The sequence below is a fragment of the Siphateles boraxobius genome, unplaced genomic scaffold, assembly GCF_051911475.1.
Source record: "Siphateles boraxobius isolate OS27281-9 unplaced genomic scaffold, OSU_SipBor_1 22, whole genome shotgun sequence".
Classification (NCBI taxonomy): domain Eukaryota; kingdom Metazoa; phylum Chordata; class Actinopteri; order Cypriniformes; family Leuciscidae; genus Siphateles; species Siphateles boraxobius.
This window is the reverse complement of record NW_027508833.1, coordinates 21,224,687-21,251,802: the sequence shown is the minus strand read 5'-3', so window position 1 is coordinate 21,251,802 and position 27,116 is coordinate 21,224,687. Positions and strand designations below refer to the sequence as shown.

At 44.2% G+C, this 27,116-nt stretch overlaps 1 protein-coding gene across 1 annotated transcript in view; it reads right to left on the bottom strand.

Annotated features, from left to right (window-relative positions):
• lrfn5a (leucine rich repeat and fibronectin type III domain containing 5a) overlaps positions 1-27,116 on the bottom strand; it is a 121,048-nt gene that overhangs the window by 22,256 nt on the left and 71,676 nt on the right. The gene's annotated exons all lie outside the window — the stretch shown is intronic.

Sequence of the window (27,116 nt, the reverse complement as noted above, 5' to 3'; positions counted from 1 at the left end):
GGGCTTACATACCAAAGCAAAACTAATCAACAAAATAAACAACAGGTACAAACCATAATCACATCAATGAAAAACCATAGAAACAAACAATCCCAGGAAATTCACAAAAAACAGACATACAACATTACCACCCATAATATTTTCAGCTTTATTTCAATTAATGAAAATGATTTGTAATAGTTTTAATTTTAGTTAACAATAAAAACACTGGTGTCAACAACCTGTATCTTCTTTTGTTTTTCACGTAAGAAAGACAATCATACAGGTATGAAACAACATGAAGGTGAGTACATTTTATGGGTATTTATGGGTGAAAATGATGATGGAAAAATGACTTTTTAACATGTCTGGACAAGATAAAATACTCCCTCTTACGTGAATGACTCATCTGGTCATCTGGTTGTCGCCCAGTCACACAGCAAAGGCAAAGTTCATGTTCTTTCCAACACTGCAAATCTTCACTATTGTTTTTCATTCCAAACTGTGGACAGGACTGAGCAGCGAGATTTGAGTGAACGAGAGACAAAGGGAAGAAAGTAGGAAAGAGCAAGAGAGATACAGAGAAATGTGATGCTGTAATGGAGACTGATGTGTTGTGCATATGCACAATAGGGAATAGTATGTGGAGTGTATGATTCATGCCAGTGGATCTGATTCACGAGCACTGGCTCTTCACCAGTGCAGTAAACCAAAACAGGCAGATGTGCACTATGTTTTGCCTCAAAATGAACTGAATAATGTGCCCAAGCCACACATACACAAGGGCCTATCGGCAGGGCGGTTCTTAGGGCGGTGCAACTGACCGAGGGGGTCCTGCTTCCTTCTAACTCGCACTGGGCCCCATCCCATGATTGGGACAGTGCATACAAATCTATCAGTGTACACAAACTAAATGTATATTATTTTATTACTGTATGAATAGGACAAAATACAATTCTTGTCAGCTATACCATCTAAAAAGTTAATGTAGGATATAGTTTGGAAGGAGCTTGCACAGACAATCCCCAGTAATTGTAACAGCAACTATCAAAGCAGCTGTTAACTTCACTATAGGTGAGAATTCTGACTGCTTTTTCTGCATTACCAGTAAGAGTGACAATCTTAACACGGATGTTGATTAGACCTTAAAAGTTGTAACTAATAGCTGTGCTTAATCCCTAAATACACCAGAGACAGGCTAAATGTGTTAATTTTAGGGCTGTCAGTAGATCTTTTTTTTTTAAATCACGATTAATTGCACACTTATTGTGAAATTAAGCATACTTGTTTAATGTTCATTTTGTCATAATTTGCTATATCCAGCAAAGTAAACCATCAGATTGAAGGCTCTCACAAAACTGTAAAATGTAAAATGATTTGATCGCAAACAGAAAAGGGTTCAGAAATCGGGTTAGTATAGAAATGTCCACCTACCAGGGTTACAGGTGCTTGAGCCATTGTAGATGCTCTCGACTTCGAAGATCATCTAACTGTGACGTAAATTACCTTAATGACGCAATTTTGTGTGCTTCAGTAATTTATTTGCATTAAATTATTTTAACCCATTAAGGATTTTGAATTAATCGCATGCGTTAACGCATTAACATTGGCAGCCCAAGTTAATTTATGTTTCTAAGGTTTCAAGCTTCCAACGTCCTGAAATCTTCTCTTTCATCACCCTTCTTTATAATGTATGCCTGCAGATCCTAGAATTAGCACACTCACATTTCCAAATTCTGTTACAAACTAAGATAGGACCAAACTAACGAACAATAGGCCTAATTAATCTACATTTCATGCTTCACTAAGTGAAAAAATAAATACATATTTTTGACAGAACACACTACCAGTCCTATAAAAAAATAAAATCACAAAACTACATGTATACTTTGTTTTTCTTCCCATTCAGTTTGAATACATGACATTCTAGGAATTATGCATTTCTTTATCAACACTAATAATGGCTAAATTAATGAGCAGGGTATTGGTGCAATATCGGAGGCTGCAGTTTCAGGTCTGCAGTGCTAGAACCACATTTCTTGTTGTATTTTTATTTTCAATCCTGTATTTTGTATGATTCATATTTTTAAACTGTTATCAGGCTTAGCATCTGGCTATAATAGGAATGCTACCATACTACTGCTGCAGTATACACTATATTGCACATACTGCACAGTGTGCACATTTTCTGTATGCATAGAATACCCAGATGACCCATTACATTTACAACGGGCTGAGTGGAATACTGCATCCCACAATGCACAAGTGTAATGGATGACTCAGTGGTAATATCAGATATGATGCATCTCTTTCTTGACTCATATTAGACTGCCAAATTCTTTTTTTTTCAAGACTTATTTACACCAAAATCAAAATGCAAATTCACTTTATTATTTATAAGATGAATATAACATGAAAGATCGAGCTAACAATGTGGAATTCTACTGTTTGAAACTTTTTTAAAGAATAACATCTAATATTTCACTTACTATTTAAAAAACAAATAGTAGGCAGTGTACATTAAGCAGAATTAAAGTAGTATTGTAATATTCTAATCTAAACATAGCCAATGTGCCAGATGTATCAGTCATTATTTGAAGACTTGTTTGGATAAATAAAGCATGCAAAGGGAACCGCAGCACACAAGCTTCAATCTAAAAGATGACATCAGCAAGCTCATCGAAAATTAACAGCAAACTCCTGACCTAAACACTAGAACTATTTAAAAAAACTGATTCCATTAAAACCCTATCTAGTCAGTTTAAACCATACCAAACAAAAGACCTCTTTGTATTGAAGTATTCTACATGACAAGTGACCCTACTGAATATCAAGTAGATGATGCATGCGCAGCAGACTCTCATGAAAAGCATAATGATAGCTAGTGTAATGAGGAAGCTTTAGAGTGCTGTCAGTCACTTTGACAGGAAGCAATTGCCGTGTACTTCACTGTGAAGAGCAGCCCCTAGACAAACACTCGCTAATCAAGCATGTCTGAGCGAGTATGGATGTTTCACCCACCACAGTCCTTAATGAAGTGAGGCGTTCGGTTAAACAATAGCTCAGTCCCGAGATAGGAAACTTCACAAACAATGTTGAAAAAAAAAAAGAAGAAAATTGCTGCATGTTAAATAGCTTTTTTTTTTTTTCTGTGGGGAAGAATTGTATAATATTACGGCACAGTACTGTTTATTGCACATTATGCACATGAAATCTGATATTATTCTGATATACAATATAAATCTTCACCAGTGGTGTACAATTAAGCAAGAATAGCATATTTTCATTCAGCGACAAAGATGTGGATCGTTATTCTTGTATGCAGCCATTTCTGATTTAATATCTGACTGAAAACAAAATCTTACAGAAATGTGGGATGTTTGGAATAGGGCTGGGACGGTTAGCGCATTACCGCAATACCGCGGTCATGTGACTCCAACCGCGGGTCTGAGCTCGTCACCGTCATCACCGCAAAAAAAAAAAAAAAAAAAAACACATTGGCCTGCACATGTGTGCACGTAATGTCTAATGACATGGATTCATTGATTCTAATGACATGGATTATGTCTAATGATATTGTGTCTTACATGGATTCAAGGTTTTCTAAAAACAGCACCAACGTTTTTTGATCAATTTTCAAAACCGCATCCAAGGCGCTGACTGTTTTAAGGCCTATGGGCGATGGAAGGAGCTGCTGCCGCGAGACTAAAAGCTCTTGGCTGTTCTAGAAAGGAGACTGATCCAATGCAGTAAATATATTTAAAGGCTAAAGTCCCTAGTATATCCTATTGGCTATGTTGTATCCCCAGAATATCAGCAGTGAACTCCGTCTCCGATCGGCGCACAGCAACACAGTCTCATCCCAAGGCGTCATCTAACTGACGCTTTTGACCATGCGTCAACATGCCGACGCACATGGCACCCTTTAAACGTCAATATAAGACACTCATCCTCGGGCGTCATCTAACTGACGCTTTTGACCATGTTCTAAATCCGACACACATGGCACCCTTTAGCGTCCGTTTGATGACGCTTCCGTTATGGGTAGGTTTAGGTCTGGGGTAGGGTTAGGGTTAGACCACTAGGAGGCGCGTCTCATATTGACGCTTAAAGGGTGCCATGTGCGTCGGCATGTTGACGCATGGTCAAACATGGTCAAAAGCGTCAGTTAGATGACGCCTTGGGATGAGACTGGGCTGCGCACAGGCATAAAAATAAATAAATAAATAGCCTATAACGCACATCGGCAAACCCACCTTACCTGACTAGGCTACTCTAGCCTAAAATTTATCATTTCGTTTTGAATTTTGTTTAAAATAACACATTTTAAGCTTTCTATTTATTTCTCATGTCTGTGAGGCAAATGGGCCTAGCCTGCCCTATACGCCGAGATTCAGTTCATTTATGAGAGGAGCTACAGTTCACGCGCAAGAGATCGCACCGGCGCATCCACGTCCTCCTGATTATATGTCTGCTATATGTGCTTCTTATTTATTAATTCCAGGCAATTAGTTAATGAAACAGTGATTAAAATTAAGATACAATTTATAGAAAACAAAATTTGATTCAAAGAAAGGCTTTCTACAAAACAAAACTTAATAAAGTGGTCAAAATCATGTCTGACCCATCTTATGATCCTATCTTACTCATGCTGTTCACTTTTCATATAATCGACATAGATTAAATAAAAAATAACATTATATTATTTAAACATAAATATGGAATATAATTTTTGTAATTAAGACGTGTTGGAAAAGGTGTTCATCTTTCATTTCCAATGTGAACATCATAATGTATTCTCCTGAAAATGATGAATTCAATGCAAATGAATCTGAGAATATTCTTAAATAAGGAAATCTATTCAGTGATTGGTTCATGCCAAATTACTAGGGATGGGACGGTATGAAAATTTCATATCACGATTATAGTAACCGAAATTATCGTGATTATCAATATAATCACGGTTTTGTTAAAACAAGATGAAAGTGTTAAAAAAGAACTGATGCTCACACTGAAAACATTTCAACAAGTTTTATATTTGAGAATCAACAAACAACAAATAAAACGAGCAGCTCTATGCACTTTTTAAAGTGCATGGGTATGGGTATTTAAAGCGGTTTCCCGGTATACCACAGGAATATCTTGCTTTTCAACCGCGGTTAGAAAAAATCCATACCGCCCCAGCCCTAGTTTGGAATATAAAAAAGTTTTAAGTCCTCTTTTTGCTTACAATTGCATGTGTATTTGTGTGTGTAGCAACTGATTGTTGAAATTAGAGTGACAGAGAGAATAAGAAAGACATGATTATCATGCATCATTCACATGGTAAAAACATAAAAACTTCTCTATAATTCACATTGGCCATATTTTACACACAATGCACACATGAATTTTTAAGCATGTTTTTCCCACTGAAAATATTATCATAAATATTTAAGATGTGTCAACACAGCAGAGATGCAAAGCAGGATACAGACATAAAGAGAGAAAAAGAGAAAGATTTAAAACTCATTCTGTGAAACTCACGAGGTTTAGATTTGTTGTTATGAAGGTGGTCATGTTTTGGCTAGTTATCTTTGACAGTTAACCTTATTGGTATATGTATGACATAACTAGGGATGGGAATTGAAAACCTGTTCCACTCGAGAACCGGTTCTAGGTTTTATGAACCATCGATATTGTATGCCCTCGACATTAACGATTCCTCTTATCGATGCTCCTGCTCTTGAGTTCCAGCCATAATATACAGACCGTGAACTCACAACTTTCCCTTTTGTCCTTTATCAGGCACCATAGTGTGATGTCCTATACGCATCTGTGCGTCATGATGTCAAAGCGATTTGAGCAGAGGAGGTAAACATAGAGAGGAAAACATGATCTAAAACTTGGCTTTATTTTAATAAACGAGACAAGTTATGCTGTTTCCCGTTTGCAATAACAGGGTTTTTCCTGCATTTAAATTTTTTAAGCGCCCGCCAAAACTAATTTTTGTCTTGCCAAAGTCTTATTTGACCGGTGAGTAGGGCTGGGACGGTTACCGCATTACCGCAATACCGCGGTCACGTGACTCCAACCGCGGGTCTGAGCTCGTCACCGTCATCACCGCAAAAAAAAAAAAAAAAAAAAAAAAAAAAAAAATATTTGGTCTGCACATGTGCACGTTGTGTCTAATGACATTGATTCATTGATTCTAATGACATTGTGTCTTGCATGGATTTAAGGTTTTCTAAACAAAATTGAGTTGGGGAGCGCAATGTTCCATGAAACAATAACAATCCATTTGTATTAGAGATGAGCGGATGGGCTATTATTATTTCATCCGCAACCGCATCACAAAACTCATCATCTGTCCGCACAAACGTTTTTTGATCAATTTTCGAAACCGCATCCGCTCGCTGACTGTTTTAAGGTCTATGCCAAGGCGCTGCTGCCACGAGACTAGAAAGCTCTTGGCTGTTCTAGAAAGCAGACTGATCCAATGCAGCAAAGATATTTAAAGGCTAAAGTCCCTAGTATAGCCTATTGGCTATGTTGTATCCCCAGAATATCAGCAGTGAACTCATTCTCTGATCGGCGCACAGGGATAAAAATAAATACATAAATAGCCTATAACGCACATCGGCAAACCTGACCTTACCTGACTAGGCTACTGTAGCCTAAAATGTTATCATTTCATTTTGAATTTTGTTTAAAAGTAGACATTAAGCTTTCTATTTATTTCTCATGTCAGTGAGGCAAGTTCATTTATGAGACGAGCTCCAGTTCATGTGCAAGAGATCGCGCTCGCGCCTCCACGTCCTCCTGATTATATGTCTGCTATATTTGCTTCTTATTTATTAATTCCAGGCAATTAGTTAATGAAACATTGAATGAAATTAAGATACAATTTATACAAAACGAAATTTAATTTAAAGAAAGGCTTTCTACAAAACAAAACTTAATAAAGTGGTCAAAATCATGTCTGACCCATCTTATGATTAGGGATGGCCCGATACCATTTTTTTCAAACCGATACGAGTACGAGTATTTACATTTGTGTACTTGCCGATACCGAGTACCGATACCGATATTTCTACCACAAAAGTAACTATCGGCTCCCAGAAAAGAACACAGAAGACTATTTTAGAACACAGGTTAAAAGACTGTTTTTATTTTCTTCTCTGCTTGTTTTAACAAGTCTAAAAATAAATAATAATGAGTAAAATAATAAATCTATTAACACACAAACCACTGTTAATTTAACATAAAAGCAAGCAGTTACTGCGTGCATAGTCTGACATTACTGAATGCACGCAAAGTGCGCTCCCTTAATAGCCTAATTCCTAAAAAGCTGACAGTTCATCGCGATCTCACAAATCTGTTATTATCAATGAAGCTGACTGCACAATGAATCTTTCATAATATCCACACTTTGTTTGTTATAATTAGAGGATTTGCCAGCATACAGAATTCAGCACTGAACAAAAAAGTTCAGAGCGGTGAGGGGAGTCTATCTTAAATGCTTCTGATTGGCCATTGCGTTCAAGAAATCAACACACATGTCTGTGATTGGCTACATCGCTCAACGCTGCAAACATGTTATGAAAAGAAACTCTGGCCTGTAAATCATTTCTATTTTGTTTCAGTTGTTTTTCTTGCTTTTCTGCAACAGATGAATAAAAATCCATTTAAATTTAATATGTTGTATTCACAGATATTTCTAGTTTGCAGGAGTCCCGCAAATCGTTTTATTCTCCTGCAACCCGCACACAGAATGAGTGCATTACCGCCCGCGCTCGCACTCGGCCATCAAATCTAGTGCCGTGCCGCACTCTATTGCGTTGGGAGCGCACGTCCCTATGCCTCAATTCACCTCGACAAAGCACTCGCGGCGGCCAGTTTTGTTTCACAAAATGTATGTGGTATCGGGGCGTGGTATCGGCAAATTTTTATGAGTACGAGTATATGAAGACAGTTTCGACCCGATCCCCGATGCCAGTATCGGTATCGGGCCATCCCTACTTATGATCCTATCTTACTCATGCTGTTCACTTTTCATATAATCGATATAGATTAAATGAAACATAACATTATATTTTGTAAACATAAATATGGAATCTAATTTTTGTAATAAAGACATGTTGGGAAAGGTGTTCATCTTTCCCTTTCAGGGAACTCGAGCACAGTGAAAACGCTGTGGGAACGCCCCTGCGTGAGTGCGTCATGAAGCACGTATGAAATCAGTCCAATGGCGAGACGGAACGTCATAAGCGGGTGACGTCATCGACCAGGAAACTATATAAGCACCCCAAAACACAAGCACATCAGCTTCTGAGTCTTCAGCAAGCGCTCTGTGTATGAAAAAGTCTGTGTCTCAAGTGTTTTTGTCTGTCCTTAGAAATTGCTAGGCAGGAGTTTTTCACTTATAATATATATATAAAATAAACTATTAAAGAGAAAGTAAATATCTTGGGCGAGCGAACAGCAGTTCAGAAAGTGTCTGTGTTGTTGTTTGTTTGGGAGTGCAGCATGCCCAGTCAGCTCTCGAGGGAGCTGATTGAGAGCATTGCGAGCGTTTTTTTCCATAAAAACGCTCCGCTCCCGCTGAGCCCTCTTCGAGGAGAGTGGTTCGGTGCGCGCTCCCCGCGGTTCGGGTCCCACTGTTGCCGGGGCACAGCGAAGGCTTCAATTGTGGGGATCGCAAATGGATCTATCAGCAGGGTTTGAGACGGGCTCTGCCTTTTTTCAGCCCTTACTTGATAGATCCAGTGCCTCTGATCCGGGTTCGGAAGCACGCGCTGCGGGTTCTTCTGCCCGGGCTGAGGCACCATCATTTCAATTACCCAGTTCTGAGGAGCTGGATGTTGTCAGTATTGAGCGAAGAGCTTATGGAGGTTCTCGCTCGAGCTGTGTCAAAATTAAGCATTGAGTGGCCAACGGCTAGGCAGGAGTCTGTTACTGAATCTAAATTAGATGAGAGATTTCTCCCTTCCCATGTTAAACCTCCACACCGGTGCTTGCCATTCTTTCATGATCTCCATACTGAGGTTTCGAGATCATGGAAGAAGCCGTTTTTTATATAATATTTAGCCCTCTAACATCGACATATTCTAATATAGCGGGGGCAAAATGTTATGGTTATGGCGCGATGCCTCAGGTAGAAGAGACGCTTGCGAGCCATCTCTCTTCCGAGGCTGCTTCATCATTTAAAGCACTGACATTACCCTCCAAGCTTTTAAGAAATACCTCTGCTTTGTTGGGTAAAGCTTTTTCGGCGGCAGGTCAGGCTGCGTCACGTCTGCATACTATGTCTATTTTGCAGGCATACCAGGCTGATCTGCTAAGGGACGTGAGCGAGAGAGGGGAGGTCAGTTCTGACGTAGTTCGAGAACTGCGTCAGGCTGCTGATTTATGGTGGCCGCAGAATGGCATTTATGGCTAAAATTTTTCGTCTATGATAGAGAAAGAAAAAGCTTTTCTTTTAGATGCTCCTCTCTCCCCTGCGGGGTTATTCAGTGACTCAGTTCATTCTGTCATTGATAAATTTCAGGAAGAAAAGAAACAGGCAGCAGCTTTTAAAAAGTCTCTTCCATTAAAAGTTCACGTCCCCGTGGTTGCTGGGCGCGAGCAGCCCCGGCCGTCTACGAGCTCTTTGCATAGGGCGCAGCAGAAGCAGAGTGTCGCGTCTTGCGCTCCCCCGGCTAGACAGTGGGACCAGACGCGGTACCCTCAGCCAAAGCCTGGGGGCGGTAGAACTGATCTGAGGACAGTTAGATTGGCTAAGAAGGCTTCGGCCAAGAAAAAGTCCTGAAGTCATAAAAGTTAGGACACTGAGGGTGTTCACCGTTCTGCCTCGGTGCCCTCAGGGGCCCGTTCTGCCAACCCCGCCTCTATGCCGGGGCGTAGATGGTCCCAGTGAGCGCTTTCCCGAGGGATGCTCGCTCCCTCTGAGGAGGATCTCAGGGCAGTCAAACCAGTTGTTCCCTGCCGGTGCGCCGTTACAGGGCACTGTGTTTGCTGCTCAAGTTATACCAGAGGCCAGTCTCGAGAGACTGGTACCCTTAGTAGTATTTCTGGCAGAGTGGAAAAGCCTTCCAAAAATATCTCAATGGGTCTTGCAGACAGTAGAAAAAGGTTATACAATCTAATTCAGGTTTCTTGCACCAAAATTCAGAGGGGTTCTGCCCACAGTGGTGGGCCCCGAGCACGCTCTGGTAATGGAACAGGAGGTGAAATCCTCCCAGTTTGGAGCTAGGTTCTTACAGCCGATATTTCATCGTTCTTAAGAAGGATGGGGGGTTGCGTCCAACTTTAGATCTGCGCCCATTAAATCGCTCGGTATGGAAGCTCAAATTCAGGATGCTCACTATCAAGCAGATCGTGTCACAAATCGGGTCCGAGGACTGGTTTGTCACGATAGATCTAAAGGATGCATACTTCCACATTTCCATCCTTCCACAACACAGGAAGTTCCTGAGGTTCGCTTTCGGGGGCGAAGCATGACATTATCGGGTTATTCCGTTTGGCCTAGCAATGTCTCCCCGATCTTTCAACGAAATGCATGGATGCAGCTCTGGCTCCGCTGCGACTCCAGGGCATCCGCATTTTAAACTATATCGACGAATGGTTGATTGTAGCTGGGATGTCTGCGTTCGCGCCCGAAATACAAGCCGGCTCGCCAGATCCTTCTATGGTCCTAGGAGAAGCTTCTTTCTTTGAGGGCGATTTATATCCCAGGGTATCTAAATCAGGGGCCAGACATCCTGTCGAGGCAGGGGCCGATGCCCGTGAAATGGAGACTCCATCCCGAGGTGATGGAGCTCCTATGGAAACATTTCGGTCGTGCCGAGGTAGACCTGTTTTGCATCCAGGGAGACATCACACTGTCTACTGTGGTTCTCTCTCAGCCTTCCAGACCCTCTGGGGTTGGACGCTATGGTACAGGCGTGGCCGAGGTCACACCTGTACGCATTTCCCCCGATTGCTCTACTCCCAGGAGTTCTGGCAACTGGTTTGCGGACCTAATTTCTCTCCTCGACGGCTCTCCTCTGGAGATTCCGATCAGGAGGGACCTTCTCTCTCAGGCGAGTGGGTTGATCCTTCACCCCCGCCCAGAACTACGGAGGTTGTGGGCTTGGCCTCTGAGGGGGCCCAGCTCATAGAATCTGGACTCTCGACTGAGGTCGTGGAGACCATCCTCCACTCCATAGCTCCGGCCACAAGGAAATCATATGCCTTGGGGTGGAATATGTTCACCTCTTGGTGTGGGGAACACCAGTTGGACCCACTTAACTGCCCACTGGGTGCAGTGCTGGATTTCCTTCAGGAGCGTCTCTCCACAGGGTTATCCCACTCCACACTGAAGGTGTACGTGACGGCCTTATCTGCAACCACGTCCCTTTAAGTGGAGCCTCTCTCGGGAGAAACCCACTTATGACTCGTTTCCTTCGTGGCACTTTGAGGCTGAGGCCAGCAGTTCGCACGAGGGTGCCGACCTGGGACCTTGCGGTTGTTCTAGAAGGTATCTCTCTAGCACCGTTCGAGCCCATTGAAGAAGTTCATTACTCTAAATCTTTCTTCTTGCTATCTCTTCTTTAAAAAGAATAGGAGATTTTCAAGCTCTATCGGTTTCTCCCTCGTGCTTGGAATTCTCGCCTGGCATGGTAGAAGCTTTTCTCCATCCTAAACCGGGCTATGTTCCTAAGGTCCCAACTAATACTGGTAGGCCTATTGTACTGCCAGCCTTCTGTCCTCCTCCTTTGATGTAGGACCAAGAGAAACTAAATCTGCTCTGCCCAGTTAGGGCTCTAGATGCTTACGTCCACAGAGCTGCCCTGTGGAGGAAATGTGAACAACTGTTCATTTGTTTTGGACCCCCTAGGAAGGGCTGTCCCGCATCTAAGCAGACGTTGAGCAAGTGGGTGGTCGAGGCCATCTCACTTGCCTACGAGTCTGCCGGTCAGCCTTCTCCTTTGGCTATCCGGGCTCATTCAACCAGGGGTATGGCTGCCTCTAAGGCTATTTTGTCATGAGTATCAATTCAGGACGTTTGCGATGCGGCAGGCTGGTCCTCAACGCACACATTAGTAAAGTTTTACCATCTTGACTTGAGCTCCACTCCAGGGGCGCAGGTGCTTCGTCCGAATGTGCGCCTTGACTTCACACGACGGACACTTGCTCGTATGGCGACGTTGGTATTAGCATTCCCACAGTGTTTTCACGCAGCTCGACTTCCCTGAAAGGGAACGTCTATGGTTACGTATGTAACCCTAGTTCTCTGAAGGGAACGAACTCACGCAGGGGCGTTCCCAAAGCGTTTTCACGCAGACGCTCATTTCCAATGTGAACATTATAATGTATTCTCCTGAAAATTATGAATTCAATGCGAATGTATCTGAGAATATTCTTAAATAAGGAAATCTATTCAGTGATTGGTTCATGCAAAATTACTGCTTGATGAAAATTTGACTATTTCAAATTGTGCTCGTTTTTTTTCGGGGGTGTATTTAAAGCATATTTTTTTCTTTGTATTTAAAGTGGTTTACCGAATATCTTGCTTTTCAACCGCGGTTGGAAAAAATCAATACCACCCAGCCCTACCGGTGAGTAATGTAGATGAACTGCTGCACTTGTGACAGGGCACATGTTTAACTGAAAGAACGAGCAGACAGAGAGAGACCCGGTCGCGCGCGCACTCTCTCACTTCGGAGCCAGGCGAAAGTGAAAGACTTCACCATCTCCACACTAAGTGCTGTCTTGCTCTCTCTCCCTCACACATATTAACCAAAATAAATCGACACGATGTTAAAAGGTTGGAAGACCAAAGTTTCATGTGGAGAATTCAGAGATTTTGTTTTCCTGAATTACCGCTGGGTGTGAATTGTAAGTTACCTTATCTTCTCTGAAAAGCATTCCGCACATTCAGCTGACATAAAACAACCCTTTAAATAAACGAAAAAAACTATCCAGTGATGAAATGTTTTCTGTGTTGACACATATCTTGTGGGATGTCCATGTCCTAACAGCTGGGATAATCACACAATGCGCATGACACGTCCAATTCGCGAACTAATGACTCAACTAATTTAATGAATGGTTAAAACAACTGATCTTTCCAACACTGAACTCACCAGACGTCTGAATCGGTGTGTAACTAATTGGTAACACTTTACAATAAGGTTCCATTAATTACATAAAAAGTACAGTTTGCTTACTCAAGGGTAAGCTTTAAAACAAATAAAACCACTTTTCTTTTTTTGCTGAAAAAGCATATGACTATTTTCCAAACAGTGCTATCAGGAATCGATAAGAGAATCGTTAAAGAATTGGATCGATAAGCAGAATCGTCAGTGGCATTGATATTGATAAATTCGTATCAATTCCCATCCCTAGACATAACTGCAGACAAGAAGCATTTTCAGTACAGATTTCAGAACATTATTTTTTAGATTAGATTTCTCAAATTAAGGAGTTCTATAATGTCTGCATTAGTACAAAGTACATTAGACTTCTTTGGTTGAATCCAAAGTTACAGTATGAGTACAGATGGGCTAAGAAATGACAATATACAATTTGCAATGACTTAACTTTTTTTCAAAATACAGTAAAATTGTCTTTTCTTAATTATTTTTATAAAATAAGAATATGCAAAATGCCAAAATAAAGGTTTTGTCTGATTGATTTTGAGCCAAAAAGGTCAATCTGTGGCGCACATCTTTTTCTGGTCAAACATCTTCCATTCACTCTCCCACTTTCGCTTATGTATGAATTAAATGATATAACCGGTCATCTCTGATATTTTATCATAAATTCCAGCTATATTTACAGGCTTTGAGTTTGCACAGGAAGAGAATCTTAAAAATGATCAAAGCTAAACAGATTCATTTGGACAGTTACTATATTTACAAAACCACTAAGCAAAATGTGGCACAATGTGAAATCCCATTTCTGGGCCATTTGCACTGTGAACAGTGATGCACTGCAGATGCCAGACTAAAGATGTTTTTGAAGAAAAATGTGGAGACTTTTGCTCCAAGAGCTGGGAAGGAGGCTGACTTGTTCTGGAGGATGTAGATCCACATTTCAACAGGAAGAGAAATGGAGCTGCTTTTTTTTCCTCGTGAAGTGATGGCAGCAGCATTTTTCAGGCTGCTTATTCAAGATTAATCAGCACCTAATGGCAAAACAGAGTGCTAAAATCTCCATAAAAGAGAGAGGGGTACAAACTGAAAGAGATGGATTGATATACAGAAAGGGAAAAAAAGAAACATCAACACATCCGCAGTAGCTGCCTGAAGCAATGACCAGCCTCAACATCACTCCCACTGACACACACGCACTGGAACACAATAAGACAGAATCCATACTAAACATCTCTCCTTACTGCATTCTCTCCATCCTTTTCTATGATTTCCTTCTGTCTAGCCTTTTCCCCTCAGCTCATATAATGCCTGCCCCAACTTTCTGCTTCCTCCCCCAAAAGAAAACAAAAAACACAAATGAGATATTTTGAATATCTCAGCTATTTTTTCTAGACATAAAATAAAGGCTTTTGCTGACAGAACTTTTCTTTTACATAAAGACTCCATAGTTTGGAGAGATTACTAGAGTCCGAATATATCTCAATAATTCAAAGGGAAAGATAAATTATAAATGTGATTTTTTTTAAAGGGATAGTTTAATATTTTACTATTATTTACAATACCCCAAAATTAATATTCTGTCATCATTTTATTGTTGCAAACACGTATGAATTTCTATGTATGAGATATTTTGAAGAATATGGGTAACCAAACAGTTGATGGGCCCCATTGACTTCCATAGTATTTTTTTTTCTCCATACTATGGAAGTCAATGTGGCCCATCAACTGTTTGGTTACCCATATTCTTCTAAATATCTTCTTTTGTGTTCAGCAGACAAAATAAACTCATACAGGTTTGGAACAACTTGAGGGTGAGTAAATGATGAGAGAATTTACATTTTTGTGTGAACTATCCCTTTAATTTCTGAATTGTTTCTTCTAGATGACAATACGATTACATGAAGAATTTGGAGTGTCCTTGTCAAGACTCCACAAGAGTTTTGGAAAATATATCTACAATCACACTCAAATCACAAACTTTTTTTAACATCTAAATTGTAAATTTAATTTATAATCTGTTTGTTATAATATTTGTAATCTGGAATGAATTATATAGCTTTTAAAAAGCTTAGTATTAAACAACAATTTAGTAATCTGCTTCTCAGATATTTGAAGATCCCAGTAATCTAACATGGAAAAAAGGAAATTTTTCTAATTCATAAATTTTGCTCATATTTACTCAAAAGTCAGGGATTTAAATATGAACTTAAACATATCTCATTAAATAATTTGAGTAACAATATCCACATAAATTATATTTGTCTTCTAGTTTTTATTCCTTCTAAGAATTATAGACATCTATAGACACCCTAAGAAACACCTGAGAAAAAGTTGATACTGTTAATGAACTCTACAACTGGGAACTTGATTATGTCTGAGTTACAAAAGAGCATCCTCTAAGTAACACAATTTTCCTTTGAGTGATTTAACTTATTTTTTCCCCTTTTTCCTAATGTATCTCTTCTGTCCTCTGCCATTGTACGAAAATATGTCAAAATAAAGCAATATTTTACACCTCTTCCTGCTCTGCCAACTTTACCCAATTTTCTGGAGTTACGCTTTAGAAGACCAGAGTGCAGCAATCATAGTAAATCTGTGTTCTGGAAAGATAACCAATTGTTCAGTCCTGATCAAACCTGAGTAGGGAAGAAACCGTGTGACTGTGTGTGCGTGTCGGAGACAGGAACAACAGCTTGACAGAAAGAGAGCTGACTTGCGGGTCACTTAATTGGATGAGAAAATGAATTCGGCGTTGCATACAATGGGATGAATTTTAATAAAGCACACAAAGCTTGTGACACAGGACAGATCCTCTCAGGGGAATCTCATTTCTCTTTTGGTCTCTGAGTCTTAGCATGAGCAGATGCATCTATGCCCACTGACCCTCTTAATGCCACTCTAGCTGGTTAGTAGGTGTTAAAAGTCCGTTCCCTGACATAGACTACGTTACCCATAATGCATGTGTTCGTTTTGTAGTTCCGACCGCTCATGGCTGTGCTGGGCGCTTTCGCTGTTGGTGTAGTCCAGTGCCATGAGAGCAGTATTCACGATGCAGAGAATTGCCATCCTTTGTTAATCCTGCGCTAATCTTGTGTGTATGAGTGCTGTGTGCGTCCTTAAGATGTAAGTACGGCTTTTGTATGAATGGCGCGTTTGTTTTCCAGATGGCGAAGTTGTTATACTCGTGTTAATTCACTACTGTTATACTGCTGTTGCCGCTACCGTGCTCCATATGCGCTCATAAAGTAGCCATCTACTGTATATACTTTAGTTATTGCCTTGCAAACAACCGTAAATAATATATTTAATGTATAGTTAGCCTATTTTGGTACTTTTCACAGTTTGGAGATTTATGGTATCTATGCAAGTTTATTTATGGTGTTAGAGCTCCCACTAGTGGATTTTTGGTTGTACTGCGGGTTATTTCTTTATGCAATATGTAACCATAGCCTACATGTTTATTAATATACATTTTATTGTATTTCTGTTTCAGATAACCACACCCATATACACACACCCTCACAAACACACCTATTTTGTCATATTAATACCTGTGAACCATCATCACCTTCATGTACCTGACTCCTTCTCAATAAATAATCAAACTGCACCATTGGATTTGCCTATTCCTTCTGACAGAGGAAGACTCAGTTGACGAGCAATCCATAACCAGCCGCAGACGCACACGGTCTCTTACAAGTGGTCCTTCGAGCCGGAGGTTTATTGGCTGAGTCAACAAGATGGCAACTCCACAAGATGAAGTTCCTCAGGAGAAGAGTCCACCACATAGTTCCCGTCCAAGAAGGAGCAGAAAGCTTCCGGGACATCTGGCGGGGTATGAGCACAACCTACCTGATCCAGAGGAGACAGAGTCTTCAAGCAGCAGCAGTTCAGAGGAATCTGATAAGGAGAAGAAGAAGGAGATGAAAAAATGGAAAAGAATGGAGGCAGCTTGGGGCAGTGTACTGAAAACGATGAATGAGATGCAAATCACTATGAAGGAGACCAGTGGTGCATTAACAAAGCGTGTGGAACAACTGGAGCGATCATGCGTGTCATGCAGTCCTCTACCAACTCAGAGTGATGCTCAACAGCAAGATAGAGCCGCTTCGCTTCCTGCGCTACTCCAGACACCACAGCATAGTAGTGTGGACACGAGCAGCATCCATACCACTGATCAGCCACACGTACTGGCACCAGCAGTGAGACAGGACATTAGAACGCCTTTAAACCTGTTAAGGCCAGTAGAACATATTGCATCTTCACCACTGCAAAATTCAAACCCCATTCTTCATTCAGCACCAAACTCAGCTCCACTACCTTTAAGCCCTATTATTCAACCTATTTCAAATATTCAGCCAGTGCCGCTGTCACCGAATCCTGTAGTTCAACCTGCACAGCAACCAGGCGCAGTGCTAGTACCTCAACCTGTGCTTCAGCAACCGACAGTGACACCGCCTGGACTGCAGCCCAGGGTGAATACTGCATTTCAGCCCGCAGGTCAGTCTACACGTTGGCCCGCACCACAACCTGCTCCCCAGCTGAGAATCCCTGTGGCCCATCCAGGTATTCAGCCGGCACCGCTACTTGCTCCGCCCCCTAGAATGAGTCATGTGATTCAGCCTGCTCTACAACCTGTCAATCAAGTAGCCCAATCAGTACAGTTTAGGAGGCTTGAACCACATCAGGCTGAGCCCTTATACAGTCAGAGGTACCAACACTCGCAGCTTCCAGGCAGCTCCACCCAGGTACTCTCTGCACAATCCCACGACTTCCCTGCAGTCTCAGCGTCACTGTATCAGCCACCACCGGGGATATCAGCGCCGCAGACTTATAGCCAGCTTTATGCAGCTCCACCTCCTGATTCTGCCAGCTACTACTCTGCTGCCTATCCATCAGTCTCTGCCTACCCTTCACTGCCTGCTGCATTTACTGCTCAAGACGCAGTACCTCATGCAGCTGAAGTCACCCAGCCAAACCTGATGGAGATGCTCTTAGCATCTTCATATGGCATCCCGAAGCCTAGACTGACGACATTCAAATCAGGCAGAGATAGTGACTTTGTGTTACTGAAGAAAGGACTGGACAGCCTACTTGGGCCACATGCTCATCTCACAGAGGAGTATAAATATCATATTCTGATAGATCAGTTAGAGCATCCATGTGCGTTACAAGTGGCCAGACGTTATATTCACGACCGCACTCCCTACACTAGTGCAATGAAAGCTTTAGAGCAGAGATATGGGCAACCCAGGCAATTAGTCCAGAGTGAACTGAGTGCTATACTTAACTGCTCTCCTATTAAGGCAGGTGAACCTCAATCCTTTGAAGATTTCTCCCTGGCAGTGTCCAGCCTAGTGGGACTCCTCAGTACTATGGACGATGTAGCAGCCAGTGAGCTCCAGTGTGGTTCACATGTAGATAGGTTACTCACTAAGCTGCCGCCAAGCTACAGAGACAGTTTCATCGAGTACTGCATCACACGTGGCATCATACGCACTGGCAGCAGTCGCACCTACAATATGTACGACTTCTCCGGGTGGCTCGAGCGCAAGTCCCAAGTTCTACAGTTATCACGGCAAGCCATTCAGCCACAGCCCTCAGACAGACCACGCCCAGAGAGGGGCAACCCCAGAGCCTTTGCAGGGTCCAGGGCACAGAGTAAGTCTACATCCATATATTATGGATCAGATCCCGCTCAAACACAGCCAAAGATAGACACTAAGGCACACATTACTAATCCTTATCCCTCCTCTAAGAAGAAGCAGTTTAAGCCATACTGCCCATACTGTGAAGGGACAGAGCACTACCTCAGTGGCTGTGTAGATTTTAAGAAGCTAGACCTCAAAGCTGTAGCCTTTTGGATAAAGGAAAAATCCAAATGTTGGCGCTGTGGCCGTAAACATACCCCTGAGCAGTGCACTCTTAAGAAGATGTGTAGCACCTGTGGAGAACAGCACTTATTAGTGCTTCATGACTTGTCTGAAGCGAAGAGGAGGGACCCGAATATCCTAACAGTGAGCACGAGCCGAGTGTTTTTGGCTCCTATCAGTCACTCTGGCCGTGTAATGCTTAAGGTTGTGCCTTTCCAGTTACACTATCAAAGGAAATCCCTGGACACATATGCTCTTCTTGATGATGGCTCAGAGAAAACCATTATACTCCCTGCTGCTGTCAAGTCGTTAGGCTTAATCCAGGAAGAGGAAACTCTATCTCTGCGTACTATTCGTCAAGATGTGATCCATATTAAAGGAGGCTATGTCTCCTTCCATGTGTCCCCAAAGGCCAAGCCGGAAAGACGTTACAAGATCACGCGCGCCTTCACCGCCCAACAGCTTAGCCTAGCTGAACAGTCATGCCCAGTGGAGCTCTTAAAGGAGAAGTATCATCACCTACAACGAGTGCACCTTGAAGGATTCAATCAGATACAGCCACTTGTGTTAATTGGCTCTGACAATGCCCACCTCATAACTCCTGTCCGTTCCATCCTGCGAGGTTCAGCCCAAGGACCTGTTGCCGTCTGTACCAAGCTCGGGTGGGCCATCCAGGGTCCGAGCTGCAGTATGCCTACACAGCAAGGGGAGGCGCACTGCCTGAACATATCATGCCTTTCTCCTGCCATTGCCCTTCAACAGGATGTACAGCGCCTGTGGCAACTAGACGCTCCCCTTCATAGACCTGGGAAGGAGGTCACACGCTCAAAAGAGGACAGAGAGGCCATAGCCATGTTAGAGGCAAAGACCATCAGAGTACCTGTGGATGGTGTAGAGCGATATGCCACCCCCCTGCTCAGGAAGAAGGACTTCCCACAGATGCATGTCTCCTCTGAAGTAGTTAAAGGCCTTCTGAGGTCCACTGAGCGTAAGCTAGTAAGGAATCCTGACCTGGCACTCACATATAACCAAGAGATCAAGAGGTTGATAGAGTCTGGTTATGTTGTTAAGCTGACTCCTGAAGAGATTCATAGCTCTGCCGAATCTTGGTATGTACCACACCACATTGTACATCATAACAACAAAGCTCGGGTGGTCTTTAACTGCTCCTTTGAGTTCCAGGGGACCGTTCTCAACCACTACCTCCTGCCGGGACCTCCCATGGGGCCTACATTGCTGGGTGTACTCCTGCGTTTCCGCCAGTATCCTGTAGCAGTGAGCGGAGACATAAAAGCCATGTTTCACCAGATCCGCCTGCTTCCTGAGGACTGCCCCCTGCTGCGGTTCTTATGGAGAGACTGTGAAACAGAGAGGCCCCCAGATGTATATGAGTGGAGAGTCCTGCCCTTTGGGACAACGTGTAGCCCCTGCTGTGCTACCTTTGCCCTTCAGAGCCACGTAAGGGGGCACAGAGACACCTATAAAGACGTCCACGACTCTGTCCACACAGCTTTCTACGTGGATAACTGCCTGCAGTCCCTTTTTGACCCACAAGCGGCCAAGTTGCTCATTGACAGAATGAGAGAGCTGCTTATCCAAGGTGGATTTGAGATACGCCAGTGGGCTAGTAACATCCCTGAGGTGGTCGCTCATCTGCCAGGTACGGCCAGGTCAGATAGTTGTGAACTGTGGCTAAACCTTAAAAGTCTTGATCCTCAGGAGTCAACACTGGGTCTCAGCTGGCACTGCACTACTGACGTCCTGGGATACAAGCACCGTCCTGTCTCCTACACAACTGTGACACTGCGCAATGTTTACAAAGTACTGGCCAGTCAGTATGACCCATTGGGTTATATCTGCCCCTACACTACAAGAGCAAAGCTCATTGTGCAGGCCCTGTGGAGCACAGAGAGAGGATGGGATGAGCCCATAGAAGGAAACCTGCTTCAGTCCTGGCTCGAATGGGAAAAGGAATTGTCTTATCTCCAGTATATCACCATCCCCCGATGTTACGCTCCTCCTCACAACAGCAACAGTGCGACATATGAGGCTCACATCTTCTGTGACGCCTCAGAGAAGGCGTATGGAGCCGTTGCCTATCTCAGAGTCATAGAGCAACAGGCTCACCTCTCCACCTCCTTCATCATGGCACGCTCCAGAGTAGCGCCCCGCAAGCAGGTGTCGATACCCCGACTGGAGCTGTGTGCTGCGCTCACTGGAGCTCAACTGGCCAAGGTACTCCAAACTGAGCTATCACTACCCCTTCACTCAGTCTACCTGTGGACGGATTCCACGACAGTGCTTCAGTGGATCCAGTCCAGTTCCTGCAGGTACAAAGTTTTTGTGGGGACTCGGATCTGTGAGATACAGGAGCTTACCTCTCCGGAACAGTGGGGGTATGTGAACTCTGATGATAATCCAGCCGATGACATCACAAGAGGGAAACCACTGTCAGAGCTCACAGTCTCCAGCCGATGGTCAAAGGGCCCACACTTTCTCACACAGACTCCTGACACCTGGCCGAAGTCCCCAACAGAGTTCCTAGAATGTGGCAGTGAAGAACTCAGAAAGACTGTCTTCTGTGGCCTTACAAATGTATTACCAAGTATGCCAGATCCAGCACAGTACACATCTTTAGATAATTTGATTCTGGCCACTCACCAATCCCTGCAAGGGGCGGCTACCACCCCCTACACTGCAAGTGAGCGCCTGGAGGCAGAGACCCAGCTGCTTCAATCTGCGCAGAAGGATAGCTTCCCAGAGGAGGTCCAAGCCTTACAAGCAGGTAACCCTGTTCGCTCGAGCAGCCGTCTCAGCGCCCTTTCCCCTGAGTATGACAGCCTCAGTGGACTAGTAAGAGTGGGAGGCCGCCTGCGTCAAGCTACAGATGTAGATCCTGACAGCATCCACCCAGTTGTGTTATCACCTGATCACCCTCTGACTCAGCTCATCATAAAGCACTATGATGCTCAGCTGTTTCACCCCGGTGCAGAGAGACTCTATGCGGAGTTACGCCGCATCTACTGGATCCTCAGAGGTCGCCAGGCCATCAAGAAACATCAGTACCGGTGTGTGGAATGCAGGAGATGGCGCGCATCACCCTCCACACCAAAGATGGCTGACCTTCCCTTATCTCGGTTGAGACTCTACAAACCGCCCTTCTGGTCTACAGGCGTAGACTGTTTCGGACCATACCTGATTAAGATTGGGCGTAGGAGAGAGAAACGCTGGGGAATCATCTACAAATGCCTCACTACTAGATGCGTTCACTTAGATCTCATCCCTAGCCTTGATACTGACTCTTTCTTAATGTCATTACGCAGGTTTATTGCACGCCGGGGGAAGCCGTACGAGCTGTGGTCCGACCGGGGCACCAATTTCAGGGGCGGACATAAAGAACTACAGAACGCCTTTGAGAACATGGCACCAGAGTTGCAGCAGCAACTGGCTAACCAGACTATCAACTTCCACTTCAACCCACCATACTCTCCTCATTTCGGGGGAGCCTGGGAGAGGGAGATCCGATCTGTTAAGTCAGCCCTGCAAGGCGTCCTGAAAGACCAAGTTGTGGCAGAGGAAGTGCTCCTAACAGCTCTCATAGAAGTTGAAGGACTCCTTAATTCTAAACCACTCGGATATGCTTCCTCTGATGTGGCTGACCCGGACCCCATCACGCCAAACCTGCTGCTAATGGGGCGGCGCGACGCTGCATTACCACAGGCAGTATACGGCCCTCATGATGCCCTTTCCAACAGAAGATGGAAACACAGTCAGGTGATCAGTGATCATTTCTGGAAACGCTTTGTCCAGAACTACCTCCCAGGGCTTCAGTTGAGACATAAATGGAGGAAATCCACTGATAATGCTACTGTGGGACAAATTGTGATGATCGTTGACTCCAACCTTCCCAGAGGACTTTGGCTTGTTGGGACCATCACTAAGGTTTTCCCAGGGACAGATGGTGTCGTTCGAGCTGCGGAGGTGAAGGTTAAAGACAGTATCTACATTCGCCCAGTAACCAAACTGGTGGAACTCCCGGAAATGCCAGAGGATTCAAGCGGCACTTATTCAAACTAGTTGACTTTTGAATGAATGTATTTGCTAGACAAATACAGGGGCGGCTGTTAAAAGTCCGTTCCCTGACATAGACTACGTTACCCATAATGCATGTGTTCGTTTTGTAGTTCCGACCGCTCATGGCTGTGCTGGGCGCTTTCGCTGTTGGTGTAGTCCAGTGCCATGAGAGCAGTATTCACGATGCAGAGAATTGCCATCCTTTGTTAATCCTGCGCTAATCTTGTGTGTATGAGTGCTGTGTGCGTCCTTAAGATGTAAGTACGGCTTTTGTATGAATGGCGCGTTTGTTTTCCAGATGGCGAAGTTGTTATACTCGTGTTAATTCACTACTGTTATACTGCTGTTGCCGCTACCGTGCTCCATATGCGCTCATAAAGTAGCCATCTACTGTATATACTTTAGTTATTGCCTTGCAAACAACCGTAAATAATATATTTAATGTATAGTTAGCCTATTTTGGTACTTTTCACAGTTTGGAGATTTATGGTATCTATGCAAGTTTATTTATGGTGTTAGAGCTCCCACTAGTGGATTTTTGGTTGTACTGCGGGTTATTTCTTTATGCAATATGTAACCATAGCCTACATGTTTATTAATATACATTTTATTGTATTTCTGTTTCAGATAACCACACCCATATACACACACCCTCACAAACACACCTATTTTGTCATATTAATACCTGTGAACCATCATCACCTTCATGTACCTGACTCCTTCTCAATAAATAATCAAACTGCACCATTGGATTTGCCTATTCCTTCTGACAGAGGAAGACTCAGTTGACGAGCAATCCATAACCAGCCGCAGACGCACACGGTCTCTTACAGTAGGTGTCAATACCATCAGACAGTAAGACCAAGAATGGTTTAGTCTGTCTGAAGCCTCAAACAAATGCAAACAATTGTTTACATTTTCTGAAGTGTTACAGTGGTTTTACCATACTTAAGGTGTACTGTTAGTACCAAAAAACCTTTAACTGCTATAAAACACCACAGCAACATGATGACACTTATGTTCCATGAAAAAATGCTACAAAAACACCTATACAATGACTCACAGATGAGAAATTATGTTCCTAATTTTACATTACTGTGAAATAATAATCTAGTTAATTATCCAAACTTTATAGTTGCTAAGCAGCACACAGTAAACACTTGGCTCATTACTTTTGAATTGCAGTCACAGTTGTGCATACACATATCAGCTAATGAAAAAAAATGTTAAAAATGGCTTATACAATGTGGTTTTAGAACCAGAACTATAATAAAGTGGTTCTCTTAAGAGAGGTTCTCTCGTATTGCGTAAGCTAGCTTCTTAAAGTCATCTTTGCTCGAGATATTGAAGCCAAAAATTATCTTTAATTTTGTACGCAGTGCAGCAGCCAGCAGACCTAGAGCAGGCCATCTTGCGTGCTCATTGGCTGCCCTGTGGCAACTGCTGCAGCCTACCACTGAGCCTCGCGCATGACGTCACGTCCAATGACGGTGCTTCGCGCCCTTACGCGTCATAGCCCGCCAAAATGGGGGGGGCTTAGCGTATAAAAGCCAGGCTCGTAGGCTGCGTCACTGATTTCATCATCTTCAGCGAAGCTCTCCGCATCGCTGGACTCTGAGAGAAGCCGCCGCCGTTGAAACCAGCGACCAGCAAGCAGAGGAAGGAGCCTGAGGAAGCTCCTTCGACGGCCTTCAGCCTTCCATGCCTGCTACGCCATCCGGTGACGAATATCCCTTTAATGCTATTGCTTTCTGTGTTCTTTCTAAAAGAGCGCGAGGTGTTTCTGCCTCGCATTTCCTGTGGCTCGTGCAGAGCCCCGCCCAGCGCCGGAGACCGCCATGTGATCTGCGCTCTCTGCCTGGGCCCGGAACATGGGAAGCGCTTCCGCAGTCGACCCTGCGGGCTCGACTCGAGGCCTTCGCTGTGAATACTGTCACCCCGGAGCTCGCCGGATTACGTTACATCCCGCCAGCTTCTCTCTCTCCTTCTCCGCCCCTCCCAGACGCGCAGCTGCCGGCTTCGGCCCGCACTGCCGCCACATCAGGGGATGAAGCTGAAGGAACGGACCTAGGTGACAGCTGTTCCATCCTGACATCGGACACCGAGGAGTGGTCGAGTTCTCATCACTCCGCCTCCTCCTCGATACAGGAAGGCTACAAAAGCTACTGCAGCGGCGTATTCGGCAGCCAACGAGCCGGTAAAACAACCCGCTCGCCTGCACAAAACCGCCGTTGCTCGGGCGACCCAGACAAATCTCTCAAAAGATGGTTGAGTCCCGCCGTGGCTGGACCACCATTGAAACAAAATCTCAAGAGTATAACGTCTGGTTATCCGCCTCATGCCGTGGTGCTCTAAGTGTAGCAATGTGCCCACATCTCAGTGTTCACCCCTACACGCAAGCACGTTACCCCCGTGTCTCTCACACTCACAGAGCCCACTCTCATAAAGCTGGCAAATGCCGCTCGAGTGTTAGTTGTAGAGAATGTGCCCACAAATCTGTGCTCACACCTACGCGTTGCCCGCTCTGTTACACGGCAACAGCCTCACAGCGGCCAAGTTAGGAATGTAAATCACGTGCCCGCTCATGAGCGCTCACGTTTACTGAGAGACATTTCGCCCCAGGCTCCGCTCGCGATAAATAAAGCCACGAAATGTTCCCCATTCCCAGTAATCGGTTCATCTCAAGTGGTACAGGCAGTTACAGCTGTCAGCAAGTCGCCGTTACTGAGATCAGAGAGCGTGCGTGCCCCACTCACGCCTCCGGTACAGTTTCCCGAGCCCGCGAAGCGCAGCGAATTCAGCCCATTCTGCCCCTAGCTATACATGTAGAAGCATGGAAGGCTATTCCAGGTGTATCAGATTGGGTGCTAAACACAATAAGTCAAGGATATTCGCTTCAGTTCGCTCGCCGTCCCCCTCGCTTTCGAGCGCGGACCGGGACGAAAGTGAAAGCGGATGTAGCGCATCTACTCCGCACAGAAATAGCTAAACTGCTGTGCAAAGGGGCCATAGAACCAGTACCTCCTTCTCAGAGCGAGTCAGGCTTTTACAGCCGTTACTTTCTCGTACCCAAGAAGGACGGAGCTCTAAGACCTATCTTAGATCTGAGATATTTGAACAAAGCTCTCATGAGACGGCCGTTTAAAATGCTCACGACCAGACAAATCCTCGCACAAATTCGCCCGAGGGACTGGTTTATCTCTCGATCTGAAAGATGGATACTTTCATATCCCGATAGCCCCAAGTCACAGGCCATTCTTGAGATTCGCCTTCGACGGTCGGGTATATCAATACACGGTCCTCCCGTTCGGCCTATCCTTAGCGCCCCGTACATTTACGCAGTGCATGGATGTGGCTCTCGCCCCCTTGAGAGTGAAAGGGCTGTGAATTCTGAACTATTTGGACGATTGGCTGATTTTAGCCCAGTCAGGGATAGAACTGTTATCTCACAGAGCTTGGGTCTCACGGTCAACTGGACCAAGAGCTCATTACTGCCCAGTCAGTCAGTTTCCTTCCTAGGAATAGAACTGGACTCTGTGGCTATGACGGCCCGCTTATCAACACAGCGCACGCGCCGTGTTCAACAGCTAGCAGCGTCTTTCCAGGAGGGCAGCATTACACCTCTGAAGATATTCCAGAGGATGCTAGGCTGTATGGCATCAGCTGCGGCTGTGCTTCAGCTGGGCCTGCTGCGCATGCGCCCGCTACAACGCTGGCTGAACACCCAAGTGCCTCACCAGGCTTGGGTTTCAGGCCACAGACGAATCAGAGTGACTCAGAGCTACATTTCTGCTCTGCAGCCCCGGAACGCCTTCTTATATGGTCTCAGGGCCGCATGCGCTCGCTGAGAGCCGCGCATGTGCCAGGCCACTTGAACGACGGTCCAGACAAACTGTCCAGGAACTACGTTCCCCCAGGGGAATGGTCCCTGCACCCCCAAACAGTCCAGTTACTGGGGCGCCTCTTCGGCAAAGCGAAAGTCGACCTGTTTGCGTCAAAAGACAACACTCATTGCCCGCTGTTCTTTTCAAAGAACAAGGATGTGCTGACCCAAATCTGGCCCAGCCTC